This window comes from Convolutriloba macropyga, chromosome 8 (genome assembly GCF_964194025.1).
Source record: "Convolutriloba macropyga chromosome 8, txConMacr16.3, whole genome shotgun sequence".
Lineage (NCBI taxonomy): Eukaryota > Metazoa > Xenacoelomorpha > Acoela > Convolutidae > Convolutriloba > Convolutriloba macropyga.
The window spans coordinates 6,184,897-6,203,059 of NC_134475.1; positions in this window are offsets into that span (position 1 = coordinate 6,184,897).

Here is an 18,163-nt window from a genome sequence, read left to right on the forward strand (position 1 = left end):
CTGTGCTGTGTCTTGTTGTGAGGATGTTTGTTCTTGAGTCGAGAGTTTGTTGTCTTTTTCCAGTTGGTTGTTCGAATCAGTGTTTGCTGGTACGGTTGTGATGATGTTTACTTGTTCCAATCTGATGCGTTCTTGCTCTAATTGTATCAGTTCTATTTCTTTGCTCTGTTCTGGTGTGTTCTTGGTTGTATTGTCTGCTTGGTTGTCTAGGAATACCACTGTTGGTGTGTCTCTCTTGGTTGCTTTGATCTTTGACATAGCTTTCTCAATTTTTGGTGTCGATTTGTACTTGGCTTGTGTTACGTTGATTATGATGTTTTCCGGGTCAATTGGTGGACTATCTAATGATGTTAGCATAAATAATGACGTTAGCATAATCGTTAGATGTTATGATGTTAAAATTTTGGTTAACATCGGAGTCGATTGTGATTTGTACTGCATTCTCCGATTGGAGTATCTGCTCTGTATTGATTGCTAAGAATGATCTATTAACATCAAATTGGGAACTGCTTTGGAGGGCTGCTTGTTTCGAACCGAGTTTGAAGTCTTCACCCGGGGACTTTTTTGGGGTCCTTGTTCGTTTGCGTGAAACTTCCTTTTTTCCCCAGATGGTTTCTCTCTTTGGTGTTGTTGGTGCCCTTCTTGTCGATTGTTGGCGTTTCTGGTTTTTTGTTGCCGTTTTTCTTATTTTTTCGGGAGTCCACTTGGTGTTGTCCACGTTTATTGGGGCTGACCGCTCTTGTATCTTCTTTTGTTTGGCTTCTTCTAAACAAAATTTTTTAATTTTCTCTTGGTTTCTTTTATATTCACCTACTGTTTTACATATTGGTTTGGATGCGCTCAGGTGTATTCCCAGTTTACGTAGAATGTCTCTTCCCATAATATCTTGTGTTAGGTTGTTGACCAGCAAAATTTTGCAGTTTGTTGCCTTCCACGAGCCTGAGCTGAGCGTTATGTTTAGAACGCCTTTTATTTGGTTTTCCTGGTTGTTGAAACATTTGTACTTCGTTTTTCCTGTGAATTTTGATTTACTTGCATCTTGATGTTTGCCTATTAAGTCTTTGGCAACTGACTCCTGCATGAACGATCTGGGAGATCCTGTATCCGCAAGCCAATCTATTTCTGATTTTCTGAAATTTGTCTTCACCCAGAATTCTCCATTTATGTCCTTATTGAGTGATACATTTTTGACTTCTTTAAAACCAGTTGGTCTTACGATGTTTATTGCCGACCAGTCTTCCATTAATTCCTTGATGTCTAGTGCCGCTTCTCCATCTATTGTTTCGCTTTCTTCTTCCGGTGACTCCTGTTCTTGTTCTTCTTGGATGTGTCGAACTCTTCGTGTGTTTTGTGGTTGATTCTGTGGTGTGTACCTGTTTTCTTGTCGCGGTGTTGCGGGTTTCTTTCTTTCTGGCATTGGTGCTTTACACATTGATGTGTAATGTCGTATTTTCTTACAAATTTGGCATGTGAAGTTTTGTGCTTTACACATGTTTAAGTGATTTATTATGAAAGGTTGTCCGCATTTGAAACATGGTTGTATTTTGCCTGTAGGTGGTGTTGGGAGAATGGGTTGTTTGAATGGGCATTGTTGTTGTTGTTGTTGTTGTTGTTATTGTTGTTGTTGCCGTGTTTTGTTTCTAATGTATGAAACATTCGACCAGTTGGTACTGCTTGAGTGTGCTCTTAATATTTCTTGTTGGTTGTCTTGACCTCTCTCCCTATTTATTGCGAAATTTAGCACTTGTTGTGGGGTTTTGACCTCCGACAACAAGTCCATTTGTATAGAGGTGTTTGTCATGTTAGAGATAAAAAGGTCTTTTACCAGATCTTCTTCTAGGTTTTTGAATTTGCACATTGCTCCGGCTTCTCTGATTCTACTATAGAATGTTTCTAGTGATTCGTGTGTTTGTTGCATGGATTTGAAAAATTTGAATCTGTCGAATGTAGTTCTGCGTGGAATAGTGAATGTAATGTTGAGTTCGTGTACTAGTTCGTTTGTGGTGCATTTTTCTATCTGTGTGTGTGGATTTTTCTGATGATAATTTCTTCTGGCTTCGGCTCCGAGTGAAAGATAAATAAGGCTTTTAATTTCTGTGTCCGCCTCGTCCCACGGGATTGTGTCAACCATTGCTCCTTTGCGTTCTATCACCTTGCATTCGTTTTCAAAATCTACTCTTCTCCTTTCGTTTCTTTGTTCTCTGTTTCTGGCTTCATCCTCTGTTTCTCCTTCGAATTCTTCCTCGTATGTTGGTAATGTCGGATAAAATAAATCTGTGGGCTGTGGTTTCAATTTGAGTAGTGTATCTACTTCAATACTGTCGCGTGCCATTATCGCCATTTTCAACGTGGAGAACCATTGTTTCCACTCTATCGGGGGTGTTGCGCCTTGTTCCCAAAATGGGTTGACTCCTAATGGAGTTTTCGCTGACTGCGCCATGTGAAGAAGGTTGTCAGAGAATGCTATTTGTCTGAGAATTTGTGGATGTAAATTTGTGTGTATTGGATTAGGCCAAACCAGTTGGTCAGATGAATCTGTATTGTGTGTATTTTGTTTTGGTGATGCATTTATATTTTGCTCTGGATTCATATAAGTTTCAACTGTCTCAATAGGAAAACCAATTGGTGCAGTAACATTTAATTGGCCACGAGGCGACTGTATCATACTAAGTCTCTTTTTCGTCTGCACTTATTTCATAGGTGTCAATGACACTTTCAACTTAACACGTTATGTTAACAGGTTGCATAAACTGAGCAGTTCGCTCCAGTAGGTTTACGTATGTACATAGACAATAAATAGATAACATAGAAGAAAAAGTGTTTATACATAGTTATGATAAATCTTGGTTGCAAATGCTGAAGTCCTTTTGCTTCCTGTATCTCAATAATAATAATAATAATAATAATAATAGTAATAATAATAATAATAATAATAATAATAATAATAATAATAATAATAATAATAATAATAATAATAATAATAATAATAATAGTAATAATAATAATAATAATAATAATAATAATAATAATAACAATAATAATACTAATAATAATAATAATAGTAATAATAATAGTGATAATAATAATAATACAATAATAATAATAATAATAATAATAATAATAATAATAATAATAATAATAATAATAATAATAATAATAATAATAATAATAATAATAATAATAATAATGATAATAATAATAATAATAATATAAACAAAGACAGTACAACGTTTTTATATTCAATTCTACCCTTCGATTCACCTAATTCAATATTTGTTTGGGTCAGTGTAGAAAAATCTCAAATCCGCCTAGTCTTTGAGGGTCCATAAGTTGACAGATGAGATTTTACATCTTCAAATCTCGCATGAAAGTTTAATTATTTCGGATTGGTTAATGAAGAATTTCAGTTTCGAAAATTTCATATTCTTTATCTTCCGGAAGGTTAAATACGACACGTTCACTATTTTCTTTCCCCGAAAAACAAGTATAAGATAATGGTTTATTTTTCGGCGGTAACGATCTCTTTGAAAAAAAGTAGAAGCCTCTCTAGTGTCTCGTTTCCTGACGTTGCAAAAGAGCTACGGGAATCAGCCAACATACTTTTGGCACGAATCAATAAACTTTTTAATCTAGGAATTCCCAAAAGATACCAAACGTATATTTTGGGAATTCCAAGATTTACAAAAGATCCGTTCCGTATCTTTTGCGTCACCAAAACTAGACATTGTTCTCTTGATTAACCCAGAACTTATTACGAACTGCATTCAAGACTCTGTTCTTGCCCTAACGAAGTAAACGACTGGCTTAAACATGACCAGAAAAATTATTGTTGTTTATTCAGAAGTGTTCATGGTTATCTTCAAGGCGTCGAGAAAAAAGTGGTTGACAATGGTGCCTACAAGAGAACCGGAAACTAATGTACTGAAAACTGCGTCACCAAAACAAGACCTTGGCTGCTGTAGTAGCCCCAAATTTATTACGAACTTCATTCAAGACTTCTTTCTTAGCCGTCAATCCCAAGCAATTGAAAAAAAATTTTCCGATAATAACAATTTCGTTAACGCAGCAATGCCAATTTCTTGATCAATCAGTGGTGCAGATCAATCTGTTGAACTCTAAAACAGAAAAAATCGTTCCTAAAGAAACCAAACTACGAGCTCAATTGTAATTTTGGATAAATAATGAAAACTCAAATCTGTTAAACAATCTGGAGACAAAAAAAGAAGTTTCGGCGATGACAAAGGAACGCTACTACATTTGCAGAAGATGAAGAAAAGGGAGAAAAAATGTTGCTAAGGACAACGATCTCAGTTGTTTCGAGGCTGGAATGTCTGAAGTTTACCGATTCCGCAAACAAAAAAAGTGCTTTCTAATGAATATCTAAAACATGGTCTTTACCAGTGTTTTTTGGAAACAAATCACATTCATTGGCAGGCATTGAACAAGAGAGTCTCAATTCTCTTTGACAGCAAGCAAATATTCAAAGATCTTGAATTGTTGGCATTGAATAAATCCACTGGTGCAGACTCTGTGGTCAACATTTTACTTGAAAATGAGTGATGCTTACATATCAAATGAGTGATGCTATTTCATCACCAACTACACAACAAAACATTTCTAGCGGATTTATATTTTATTCAGCCCATAATTCAAACGTTAAGTTAACGCAACTACATACAGGCGACGTTCCCTCTTCAAAGGCTCTCGAACTATCAAAAGAGCAGATATTCAGGAATAATCGCCCAAGAATATTCACAAAACAATATGTTAAACTTGTGACAATAAACACAAAACATGCTCTACTCAAAGAAATGCGAGATTGCATAATACATGGAGATAAACAACCGGGCAAGGTCTTCATCCTTTACTCTTTTTCATATTGGAGGGGTTTACACGTTTGGCCTGACAGCCTCTGTATTGTGGAGCGTGTAGAAATTCACTTAAATATACAAAAAGAGTTTCTCTAGTCTCTGCATTTCAGACAACTGGGAAGTTGGGTAATGATATCCCTTGAACAACATTTTTCACTCGTTCCAAATGTACACATGAAATCAATACAACTTTAATTTTCTATCTTGAGTTAATTCTTTTTTAGAGGGGCTTATGTGGTACGCAAAATTTATTTTTACCAAACTCAATAACTTTCAACTTAACATTACCTTTGTTTGTTCACTTGTTGTCATTCAGCTGCTGTCGTAAAATAAATCAAGAATTGATCCTTAACGCTTTGCGGATGAAGAAATCAAGACACATACTTTTTAGCATGTATTGACGCATTTTGAAATATCCCACAATTGAAGTATGTAAGCTAATAGGCCTATTGTAGTGAAAACCTAAGAAGATTACTTACATACTCTTGGTAGTCCTCAAATTGTCACGTTAGACCCAGCAAGCTGCTGAATTGAAAAAAACTCTGTCAAAAAATGCCTCTAAGAAAAAAATTTAATTAACCATTTCACCTCCAAATGATCACCGAGCTACAAGATAGTCAAAATATTGGTTCAAGCAATTAAAAGCAACTATCCTGCCTTAAAATAGCAGCTAGAGCAATTACTAGTATTTAGTTATTTCACTAAATACTCAACAGGAGCAAAAAACCATGAATTACGTACTTTTTTTTGTTTCCGTTACTTCATTTTTATTTAACAGACAACAATTTTATCGGTTTTCAAACAATTCTTACCAAACTCAATTACCTTCGACTTAACTTTACCTTTGTTTGTTGACTTGTTTTCATTCAACTGCTGTCATAGAAGAAATCAAGAATTGATCCTTTCTGCTTTGCGGATGAAGAAATCAAGACACATATTTTGTTAGCATGTATTGACACGTTTTTGAAATATATCCAACAATTGAAGCATGTAAGCTAATAAGCCTATTGTAATGAAAATCTCACAAAATATTTACATACTCTTCATAGTCCTCAAAATGTCATATTAGATCCAGCAATCTGCTGAATTGAAAAAAAATTCTGTCGAAAAATGCCGCTAAAAGAAAAATTAAATTAACAATTTCAGCTCCAAAGGATCACCGAGCTATAAGATAGTCAAAAATTTGTTCAAACAGTTAAAAGCAATTATCTTGCCTAAAAATAGCATCTAAAGCAACTACACTTTCACTAAATTACTCAACAGGTGCTAAAAATCATGAATTACTCATATATCTTCTGTTTACGTCAATTTATTGGTATCTAAGAGTCAACAAACTTATCGGAGCTCAAAGCAAATTTTGGCAGACTACCAAACACTTCTCTAAGTAACAATACCACACATGATATATATTTAACTCTTTATTTAGATAAAGATAACTCCTCCGAAAACCGTGAAGCAAAACCTGAACGAATCGACGATCCAGAAATAGCTTCAGTTTTTGAGGAAGAACGCGCCGATCCACCATTCTAGGAAACAGAATTCGATCTCGAAATTTTCAGCGTCCCAGATTTTCGAATTTGTCCTTTCTATGAACCTGAAGAAACCGATTATGGAGACTATGGAAGGCAGAAGAAGCAAGTCTGTTTTTGATGCAGAGAACCAAATTAAATCCAGCCCTTCAAAACTCGAAAACTTACTTCACGAATTTTAAACTCTCCCAGGCTGCTGAAACTTTAATAATTTTAGTCTAATAACCGTACACCCAAAAATTTGGATTTTTGTGACGATCGCATGGCCTCAAATATATTTGGTTGACTTCTTTCTATTTTTCTACGTTTCTGTGTCTTTTCTGCATTAAAATGCTATTCCGCTTCTTTTTGTTGTAATTTATATTGAACTCTTACTCTGAGTAGTTGTTGTTAAAATTATGATGATTTTTATCACTAGCTAGAGTGTTTTTTTTTGAAAACCAGTGAATATATCTTGTTAGCTCTGATAACCAGCAAATTTTGTGATGAATGACGCGTAATTTTTTTTCACTTTTTCCAAAAGTACACATGAAACCAATACAGCTTTAACTTTTTATCTTACGTTAATTCTTTTTAGAGAGGATTTCGTGGTAGGCAAAATATATTTCTTACCAAACTCAAATACCTTCAACTTAACTTTACCATTGTTTGTTGACTTGTTTTCATTCAACTGCTGTCAAAGAAGAAATCAATAATTGATCCTTTCCGCTTTGCGGATGAAGAAATCAAGACGCATATTTTGTTAGCATGTATTGACACGTTTTTGAAATATCCAGCAATTGAAGCATGTAAGCTAATAAGCCTATTTTAATGAAAATCTCACGAAATATTTACATACTCTTCATAGTCCTCAAAATGTCATATTAAATCCAGCAATCTGCTGAATTGAAAAAAAATTCTGTCGAAAAATGCCTCTACAAGAAAAATTAAATTAACAATTTCAGCTCCAAAGGATCACCGAGCTATAAGATAGTCAAAAATTTGTTCAAACAGTTAAAAGCAATTATCTTGCCTAAAAATAGCATCTAAAGCAACTACACTTTCACTAAATTACACAACAAGAGCTAAAAATCATGAATTACTCATATATCTTCCGTTTACGTCAATTCATTGGTATCTCAGAGTCAACAAACTTATCGGAGTTCAAAGCAAATTTTGTCAGACTACCAAACACTTCTCTAAGTAACATTAACATACATGGTATATTTTTAACTCTTTGTTCGTATAATGATAATACCTCTGAAAACCGTGAAACAAAACATGAATGATCAGACGATCCAGAAACTGCTTTGATTTTTGAGGAAGAACGCGCCGGTCCAACACCCGAGGAAATAGAATTCAGTCTCCAAATTTTAAACGTCCCAGATCTTCGAAATCGTCCTCTCCATGAACACCAAGAAACCGATTGTGGAGACTATGGAAGGGAGAAGAAGCATGTTTGTTTTTTATGCAAAGAACCAAACTGAATCCAGTCCTTCAACACTGGAAAACTCAGTTTACAATTTTTAAACTCTCCCATGCTGCTCCAATGAAATTTTAAATGTTTTTAGTCTAATTCCCGTACATCCAAAAAAATGGATTTTTGTGACGATAGCATTGCCTCAAACACATTTGGTTTTTTTCAATCTATATTTCTAGGTTACTGTGTTTTCTCTTCATCAAATTGCTATTCCGCTTCTTTTTAGTCTAGTTTAAATTAATTTCTTAATCTGAGTAGTAGTTGTTATAATTATGTTGATTATTATCACTGGCTATAGTGTTTTTGATAACCAGCGAATATATCTTTTTAGCACTTTTAACCAGCGAATTTTGTCATGAAGGTTGTTAAAATTTTTTGCTTAAATTTTTTCAGTCTTTTCAAATGTACACATGAAACCAAAACAACTTCAATTTTTTTGTCTTAAGTTAATTCTTTTTTAGAGATTATGTGGTACGCAAAATTTCTTTTTTACCAAACTTAATTACCTTCAACTTAATTTCACCTTTGTTTGTTCACTTGTTGTCATTCAGCTGCTGTCAAAGAAGAAATCAAGAATTGATCCTTACCACTTTGCGGATGAAGAAATCAAGACACATATTTTGTTAGCATGTATTGACACATTTTTGAAATATCCCACAATTGAAGTATGTAAGCTAATAGACCTAAAGTAGTGAAAACCTTAGAAGATTATTTACATACTCTTGGTAGTCCTCAAAAAGTCATATTAGACCCAGCAATCTGCTGAATTGAAAAAAAAAATCTGTCGAAAAATGCCGCTAGGAAAAAATTATATTAACGATTTCATCTCCAAATGATCACCGAGCAATAATATTGTCAAAAAATTTGTTCAAAAAGTTAAAAGCATTTATCCTGCCAAAAAATAGCATCTAGAGCAACTACGCTTTCACTAAATTACTCAACAAGAGCTAAAATCCATGAATTACATATATATCTTCTGTTTACGTCAATTCAATGGTATTTAAGAGTCAACAAACTTATCGGATTTCAAAGCAAATTTTGGCAGATTACCAAACACTTAACACACATGATATTTTTTTAAACTCTTTTTTATGATAATGATAACACCTCCGCCAACTGTGAAGCAAAACGTGAACAAACCGACAGTTCAGAAACTTCTTCAGCTTTTTGAAGAAGAACGCGTCAGTCCATCACCCGAGACAGTGTTTGCAGACTCCCAGATCTTCGAATTCGTCCTCTCCATGAACTTCAAGAAAACAATTATGATGACTATGAAGAGAGAAAAAGCATGTCCTTTTTTGATGCAGAAAAATTAAACCAGTCCTGCAACACCGAAAACTCATTTCACGAACTTTGATTTCTCTCATTCTGTTTATTTTAAATAATTTTTAGACTAATTCCCGTACACACAAAAAAATGTGGATTTTTTAAAAAATTGCATGGACTCAAACACATTTGGTTTGTTAGAACAATACAATTGGAACATTCTATTGTCTACGTTTCTTGCTTTTTCTTAATTAAAGTGTTATTCTGCGTCTCTTGGTTGTAATTAATATTAAAATCTTACTCTGTGTATGTGCTGTTAGAATTATGTTGATTGTTATTACTGGCTATTTTGTTTTTGATAACCAGTGAATATGTCGTTTTAGCTCTGATAACCAGCAAATGTTGTCATTAATATTGTTGTAGTATTTTTGTTTAAATTTTGTCGCACTCTTTAATTGTACACATGAAACCAATACACCTTTATTTTATAATAAAGAAAAAAATAATTCTTTAGAGACGGTTTTGTGGTACGCAAAAATTTTGTTAGTTTAATTGCCTTCAACTTAACATTGCCTTTGTTTGTTCATTTGTTGCCAATTTGCCGCTGTCATAGAGGAAATTAAAGTTGATGTTTGAGTTTTGATTTTAATCACAAAAAAACTGAAAGCCTAGCTATACGAACTTTCAATTATAGCTGCATTCAACGAGCAAGTTTTTGCGAAATCAGAAAAATACACATAGGTCCCAGTATTGCACCAATTGACAGTTGGATTATCACACATTGTAAATGAAGTGGAAACATTGGAATTCGTATGGTCTGTAAATTACCAAACAAAAATTGTATAGGCAGGAATTGAACGTAAATATGAACCAGAGGGGGTTGTTCTCAATTCTTAAAGACAATCGCTCAAAAAACTCATATGAAATTCATGGGTTGTCACGCTTGGTTTTTCGTCTAATCTCCCAACAAAAAAAAACAGAATATAAAAAAATGGACCCTGCTGACTATATATTCTTGTCATCAATAACAACGAGCAAGAGCAAAAAAACAGCTTATGATGAAGAAATCATAGTTGCAAAAGATAATTTCCGCGATTTATAACAGAAATGTCAGTACCTCGTTTAGACTAGATCTTTTTAGCGAAAATTTCGGCTTGCAAATCAAACCTTTAAAAGGCTCACATTTGAAATCAATTAATTATATTGAGACTTTTGAACCGCAAATATGCAATAGTTTATGCCGCACCTCCTTAGGCAAAATGCAGGAAACCACAATACCTTAAATTAAAGTAAATCTAAATATGCATATTTCACGTCCTAATTACCTGTATAAAATTCTTTCTTACCTCAAAAATCCATCTAAATAAACATTCCACACCAGTTTCAAAACAGTCGCACAAATTCTGCTGACCTTGAGTCAATTAAAACCAACTACAGCCAAACTCTTAAATCACCAAACAATGAAATAACACTGCTTTTTGCCCAAAACCAATCTAGAAATTAGTTGCTCTATACGCATATAGAACCAACCTCGCTCAAAGTAACAACCTAACAGCTCTGTCATCTTGGACTACTTCTCAAATTAAAAAAAAACATAACGATCACGAAATTGAGTAGCATTTAACCAAAATCAATACCCCCTCACATCAAAAGATCCTTACCTGGTTTCTCGTCTACCAAAAGAATACCAATAACAAAAATAGGAAAACCTAGTGTGCAAAAATTTTATTAAGTGAGCGTTTACTAAATTTTAATTGCTTTCTTTAAACAAAAGAGATGCTGTACTAATGGAACAATAATTGATGATCTCCAAAAAAACCAAACGGGAACTTTGAGAACAACCTGCATGGACATCCTCTCCTGGTGGCCGTACCTGAATCAACAACTAATCGTAACTTAGTCGAAAATAAACATTGGACTGAAATGATTAGGAATAATAAACCAATTAGATTGGTGAATCTTTCCCCCCCTAAAGCTTGTAGTGAACCAGAGTTTTCCGGACCCATAATTGAAAAAAAATCTTGAGTTTTTTCGCTAATTGCCAAAGAACAATTCAGAAAGTATCCCACCATGTCATGCTTGTTATCATTCATTATTCTATTGAAGTTTAATTAATACAATTTAGTATTTTAATTCTAATTTTTTTGCCCCTCAATTCCTTTTTACTCATCTTTCATCTTGTCATTCAACGTTGTCTCACTTTGTGTCTTTTCATCAATGTTTGACTTCCCGTGTCGTGATTAAGAGTTTTGTACACAAATACCTTTTGTGGACAGCTTTTTTAAAACATCATTCTTTTGTACTCCTCAATTCAAAATTCAGTATTTTTACTTCTCTCTTGATTTCGCGCAGCAAAGCTCTGGCTCGAAAATAATTAAATATTTCGCTTAGCCCGGTCAGCTATAGAAAATAAGCCGTTAGCTCGCACCTGGAAAACAGTTCTGTTTAGTAAAGTACGACATGGCGCAGTTAGCAAACAAACTAAACCCTCTGGGGATTGACGCAATTTGGGACAAACCAACTCCACACCCAACTCTTCGCTGAGAAAAGTGGAGAGTCCAATTTAAGCAAAATCTGTTACCTAAAGAAAACACGATATTGGGAACCAATCTAGGAGGATACAATTCTAGGTTCGTCAGCCCAGTCACGAGAAACGAAAACGAAACGCCGAAAACGCCAAGCAGAAAACGAACTGGCAGAAAATTTCCAACGCTTGAAAGAGGTTGGCATCATGTACGGTGACAAACCTTGGCAACTTGACGACCGGAGGACCGTCTCTCTTCTGCACTTGATTTTCGGATTCAGGGTCGACGGATTTTTAACATCAAGAACCAGCAAATAATAGTAGACACAATTTCTACAGCACATTTTTGATCTTTGGTGAAAACGGCGTTCAACAGTTCCCGGATTATAATATCCGAAAGGCTAGTTTTTCTCATAACAAAATATCAAAGAAGCGAAACAGTCAAATACTTCTAGGGAAAATTTAAACAAGTGGCTGAAAACTACGACCTCAAAATAGAAGAAAACACATCATCAGAGACCTCTTTATAAGAAATTTAGTACATCCAGAAATCACAAAAAGAGTTGTTGAAAAAAACAGAGGAATCTTGGAAAGCTTCTAGAAAGACTTTCAACAAGAAACTGGGGACTCGAAACCAACACCAAATCCAAACTCATAACAAAACAACTGTCCTGGCAATTGTGAACAAAGTGCAATATCCAGCTAGCATCCACTCCTTGAGCTGGTCAACTACGAACTACTTTCTTAAACAAACCATTCGACCCCCAGTGGTTCATTGGCAGCGTTTCATGGCACACAGGTCACAAGGATAAATGTTACGCACGTGGCAGAACATGCAATAACAGCGGTTCATTGAGCAACTTTGCTGAAATCTTTAAGAAAACCACAAAAACAAGGAAATGTCTCCAATCAAACAAAAAGATTAGTAAAAACTGTAGAGAAGAAGACATTACAGTTTTTACTGATTCAACAACTTTTTTTTTAACAATAGATCTTAAATTTGGACACAACCAACTATACTTACACACCGAAACTCTGAAACTGATAACTCTTGCAACTTGAACATAAAAAGCGGCAATATGACAGACACATACCGATGTCAATATGAATTCTACTGCCTTACTGATATGCCAGTGGAATTCCAAAAGGCTCTCGATTACACCTTGATCGAACTAAAAATATTTTCTACTTCTTAGATGACATCTTAATAGTACGCAATGATTCAGAAGACGCGAACAAGAAGTACATCTTTGATTGTCTCCGTCGAATAGATGAAAAAGGTTTTAGTATAAATTTAACTGATTGCCATATTGCAAAACTTGAAATAGATTGACCTGGCTATCACATTTCATGCCAATGATTTTTTCCAATCCAAACCAAAAGATATGCAATTTTGTCTCCTGAAGCACCAACAACCTTAAAAAAGCTGCAATCATTTCTTGGTTCAGTACATTACGTTAGTAAATTTTGATCAATCTTGCTCAAACAAGTAATCTATTAGGTAATCTACTACGCAAATCAGTAAAAATTTTCTGGACTGAAACACACGAGAACTGTTTCAAAGAAATTAAAGGTCATATCGCGAATGCTGCAAAAGTTTTTCACTATAACCCACAATTTGACACGCGAATAAAATGCGATGCTTCAAACGACAAAATTGCAGCAGTTCCTGAACAATTAAAAGTAGACGCGTGGAAGCTAATAAATTTTACATCCAAACTTCTGAACTAATCTGAAGTACGATACAGTGTAAATAAACTGCGACCGTTAGGAGGGGTTTGGTCAATCAAATACATCAAAAAGTATCTCTACGGACAACAATTTAAATTAATTACAGATCATAGACCAATAACTTCGTTGTTCATGGGAAAACTGAGCAATAAATCAGCCGGCTAAACCGTTGGGCTGATAGACATTTTGCATATCAGTTTTTGACTGAACATATTCCAGGCCCCAAAAGTGTCTTCTGAAATATATTTCTCAACGTTCGAATCATAAGGCCAACAAGGTATCTGTATATGATGAACAAAATCTAACCGTCATTTTGGAAATATTTCAAAACAATCCGCTCTCCAAATCCAAATGCACTCCTTATTTAAAACATTCGCACTACATATTTACACATTATGTAAAAGCAGTCAAATTTCAGTGAACTTAATTAACACATTTGCCCCCCATTCACACGTGGAAACTTCTAAAATGTAAATCGTTCAGCATAATGCGTTATTAATTAACAGTCTAAACTTAAACCATTCTAATTATGCTCAAATACCGTGCCGCAAATACCAATAACCACAACAATCGATGAAAAAATCCACCTCAATTCAATAATATCTACCATAAAAAGAATGATGGAATACCTAATAAACGGGAGACGGAATTCCTGCAAGTTAATGGACATGCTAATCAAAATTTAAACAGCAAATAAATTAAAATCATTTTGCTCAATTCGCTTGTCAGACAGTTTTCTTCCTCTTAATTTTAAAATAAACTTCATCAATAAAATTACAATGACTTTGCAACAAAACAAGAAACGAACAACAAGTGTCAGATTTGGGGGACCGTCCGGTAATGCAAATCCTACAACAACCCCAATACCCATTTCGCCGGCAGTTTTGTCAACACCAACTACTAGTACACCATCAGTACCCCATTAAATTATAGCAACCAAGTTCCAAAGTTGGACAACTTAGTGGGGTAAATTTTTACTAACAGCTTTTTATAGTTTAATAGCTTCTAATACTAGCAAAAACGCCGTGCTGAATAGGTGCGCACTGCTAACTAAACACACAGAAGAGCGATTGAAAGGAATAAACCCACATATACACTCGCACTTGTGGGACTTGCATCTTCAATCCCGATACATCGCCAAGAAAATAGACATCTCAAAAGTCTTGTGTGAGGCTCTCTTAGATCAACTCCAAAATAGCCACCCGGTTAATTGGGTCATGATATGTATGGCTAAACAATGCTGGTGTCCATACATGAACCGAGAGCTGATTGTCAATTTAACATAATATAAACCTTGGGCTGCAAAACGTAAGAATCTTTAACCGGAAATTCCTGCGAAGCAATCTACCTCTCTTATCCCTGTTGTTTAACCTATCATGGATGAACAAATTTATTTCGTGGGCCTATTTTATAGAAAAAGGGCAATAAATTATAATTTTTAGAAGCAAGAGAGCAATTTCCAATATACCCCACAGCATATATTTTCTTTGATCAAGCAATCGACAACACAATTTTTGAACATCTTTGTTAAAACTCATGTCGTACGACGTGCAATTCGATTAACTGAAGCAAAATGTATTGTCTGAAATTAGGCAGAGACTTTTTGTAACAAGAATATTTAGACATCACGGAAAAACCAGTTTTTGTCCTGGGACAAATGGGCTGGTACAAAGACTAAAACAAACTTTTGAAAACAAACTTGCATATATTAAAGCAAAAACTGGTATCTCAATTTATCAGTTCAAGCAACCTTTGTCAACCTATCTCCTTATCCGAACGTGCTGTCCACCTAAAATTGGCCCAGAATATCACTGGCAAAAAGAGATCAACGAAGAATCAGAATGGCGTTCAGGAGTTGCTCGCCCCTTTTTAACATGGTCAAGGTGTGCCTGTCGAAGATTGAATAACTCAAAACCCAATTGCAACGGTTTAGAATAGCGACATTGCCAAATTTGGCACTCAGACCGAACGTAACACTCCGGTAAACGTTTATGTCGACAGAAAAAGGATCCCAACTGGAGAGAAACATGTGAAGAAGATAGAAAGGTATAGCATAAGCAACTTGAACTCATTAGTGGAGTATCAACCTCAAAAACGAAGATAGCAAGCACTATGCGGGATTGGGTGCCAACGATCCCTGATTTTTACGCCCTCAGAAAACGGAGATCTTCCTCATATTAGGAATCGGCGGTTGAAACGCTACTACGGGCCACATGAATGCACCTCCCTCTGTGTTGCAACAAATTCCTCCTGTCCCACACTAAAGATGGCAACAATGAGAAACGAACAAGTGGACAAACTACTATTTCGACACTTCAACACTTCTTTTGATTCTCTAAACAACGCTCCGCCAGGACACAAACTTTGAGCCGGACACATTGAAAATCCCCAGCTAACATCGACATCAGTTATCGAAACGGTACAAGAGACAGCGGAAACGGCCCCTGAGGAACGGGACATCTCACCAGTTATTGGACAGGTCTGAGTTACCTATCCGCAAGTGCGCTTTTGTTTCGACAACAATAATTTGACACCCGATGACGCTATCTCCAGTAAACATATCGTTACTACTTATTTAACCAGGGACAAACTTAAAAAGTTTTCGAAAATGCAATTATTTTTAAATTTTCCTTGATGTGCGATTTTGATCAGAAATCTAATTGGGATGTCATACGTGTACATCATTCATTGATTAAGTCCAGTAAAAATAATCAAATGTAGTAATTTAGTTCAAATTATTTTGTCCTTTCTTTATCTATATTCATTATTCATTTTGTTATTTCCCTTTGTCTCATTTTGTTTCTGTACTTCAATTTTTTACTTCCCTTGACATGATTAAACATTGTGTTTATAAATAAGTTTTGTTGACAACTACTTAAAAATTTCTTTCTGTTGTATTCCTCATTTCAATTTCAGTCATTTAACTTCTCTCTTGATTTTGCACCGCACCGCAATGCTCAGGCTCAAATATAATTAAGTAGTTCGCATAGCGACATGAACTATAGAATTTAAGCCGTCATGGCGTCCTGCAAAAACTGTACTAATATAGTAAAGTACAACACAGCGCTGAAGTTTTTGACAACGCAAATGTTCCTAAAGTAAAAAAGCTCATTCATCTACATGCGTTTTCTAAATCATGAAGTCTTGCGTTTAATCACTGGCTGGCATGATGTTTTTTGACAATCAAGTGAAATCTACATTAACAGGTCAAAAATTAGAATATTTAGAAAACCCATGTATCTATCGTGCTAATAGCTTAGTAAAAGGTCTTATTCAAAAACAAAACTGAAACGCCACGTCCTACCTATTAAATAAGAAAAAGCTACCATATACTTGTTCCAGATGAAAGTTTCTTTAAAATCTATTATATAAATATTACAAAGATTCAATCACATGACGGTAAAATTTTACCGTTTGAAGCATAATTGGTTAGCTAACCAACCATTCTGCTGAGTATTTTGTGTACCATACAAAAATATTCAATATTGTCCTCTGAAAACGTAAGTAACGTTTTTTATATGAAGAAACACTGACCCCACAAAATTTTTTGTCAGACGAATCATGTCAATTGCGATACAAAAGCGGCACTGAAGTTCAAATGGGCAGGACATAACAAGGTACTCGTGATGCGAATGAGAAGGAATAACAAGCAACAAGCTACTGCAAAATGAAATTCACTAGAACAACAGACTTTTGACGGCCAGTTCTTCTCTCTGATAGAGCGACCGAAATATAAACAGCCAGCACAAGTCAAGGAAAAAAGACGCCCCGAAAAGGACTGGGAATGTTAATATGGAGTTTTGGTTGCAGTTTAGACAATTTTCAAAACAAGTGCAAGAACTCCAAAAATTAAAAACAGGAAAACAGAAAACTCGGTTTTGCAAAACTTTGCAGTAGACATCAACGCCAAAATTTATTCAAAGCCTATGCAGATAGGTGAGGCCTATGACTTATTGTAAAAATTACGGAAAAAATCATCTGATCAAGTGAAAATTATTTATTACTATAACTTTATGGCAACCAAAATATATTCTTAAAATGTTGCTTGTCAACAGCTATTCTGAACTAGCAATTAAATTGTTGCCATTAAATCCCTGGGGAATAAAAAAGAAATCTGTAAATTTTATGCTATTAAAATTTCAAATCTGTTGAACTTTGTTTCAAAGAAATTATGGAGTTTATTTTATATAAGTCATTGTCCATTTTTTCAGCAAATCTTGCTCGATGTCAATTTAGTTCATCTTATTCAACCCCTAAATTTCAGTCAGAACTAGTTCAATTGTCGTTTCGATTCATTTTTTGGTTAGTTCCCACGTTGCTGAAAAAAATTTCAACAGCTAATCACTTGATTCTGTTAATCACGAAATCTTTGTCCTCCTATTTTCGCTGTTTCGTTCATTTGCTCAGTGTAGACGTCCAATCCAACTCAACGTTTTCAAAAGGAGTTTTCAGTGAAAAATTTCAGTTCTGTAGCGACCAGCTCCGCAAACCTCGCTCACAAAATTAAAGTAGTGATATGGCACCTTTAAACTCAAGCACAACAATTTCGTACAACATGTGTCTTGTTCGTTGGCTTAACCCTTTTCTTCTTTCGTAATATTTGTTTGAAAGCTTGGCAGGCGCCAATATGGGTTAAATTGACTATCGCCATCACTATCAGTAATCCAGAAAGTTTTGTGTTATGATGGAGAATGCAACGTAACAAGATAAAAACAAATCACAGCAACAGCATAAGAGGCTTAAACAAACTCAGAAAGTTTCGAATTCAATTATGTTTATTGTA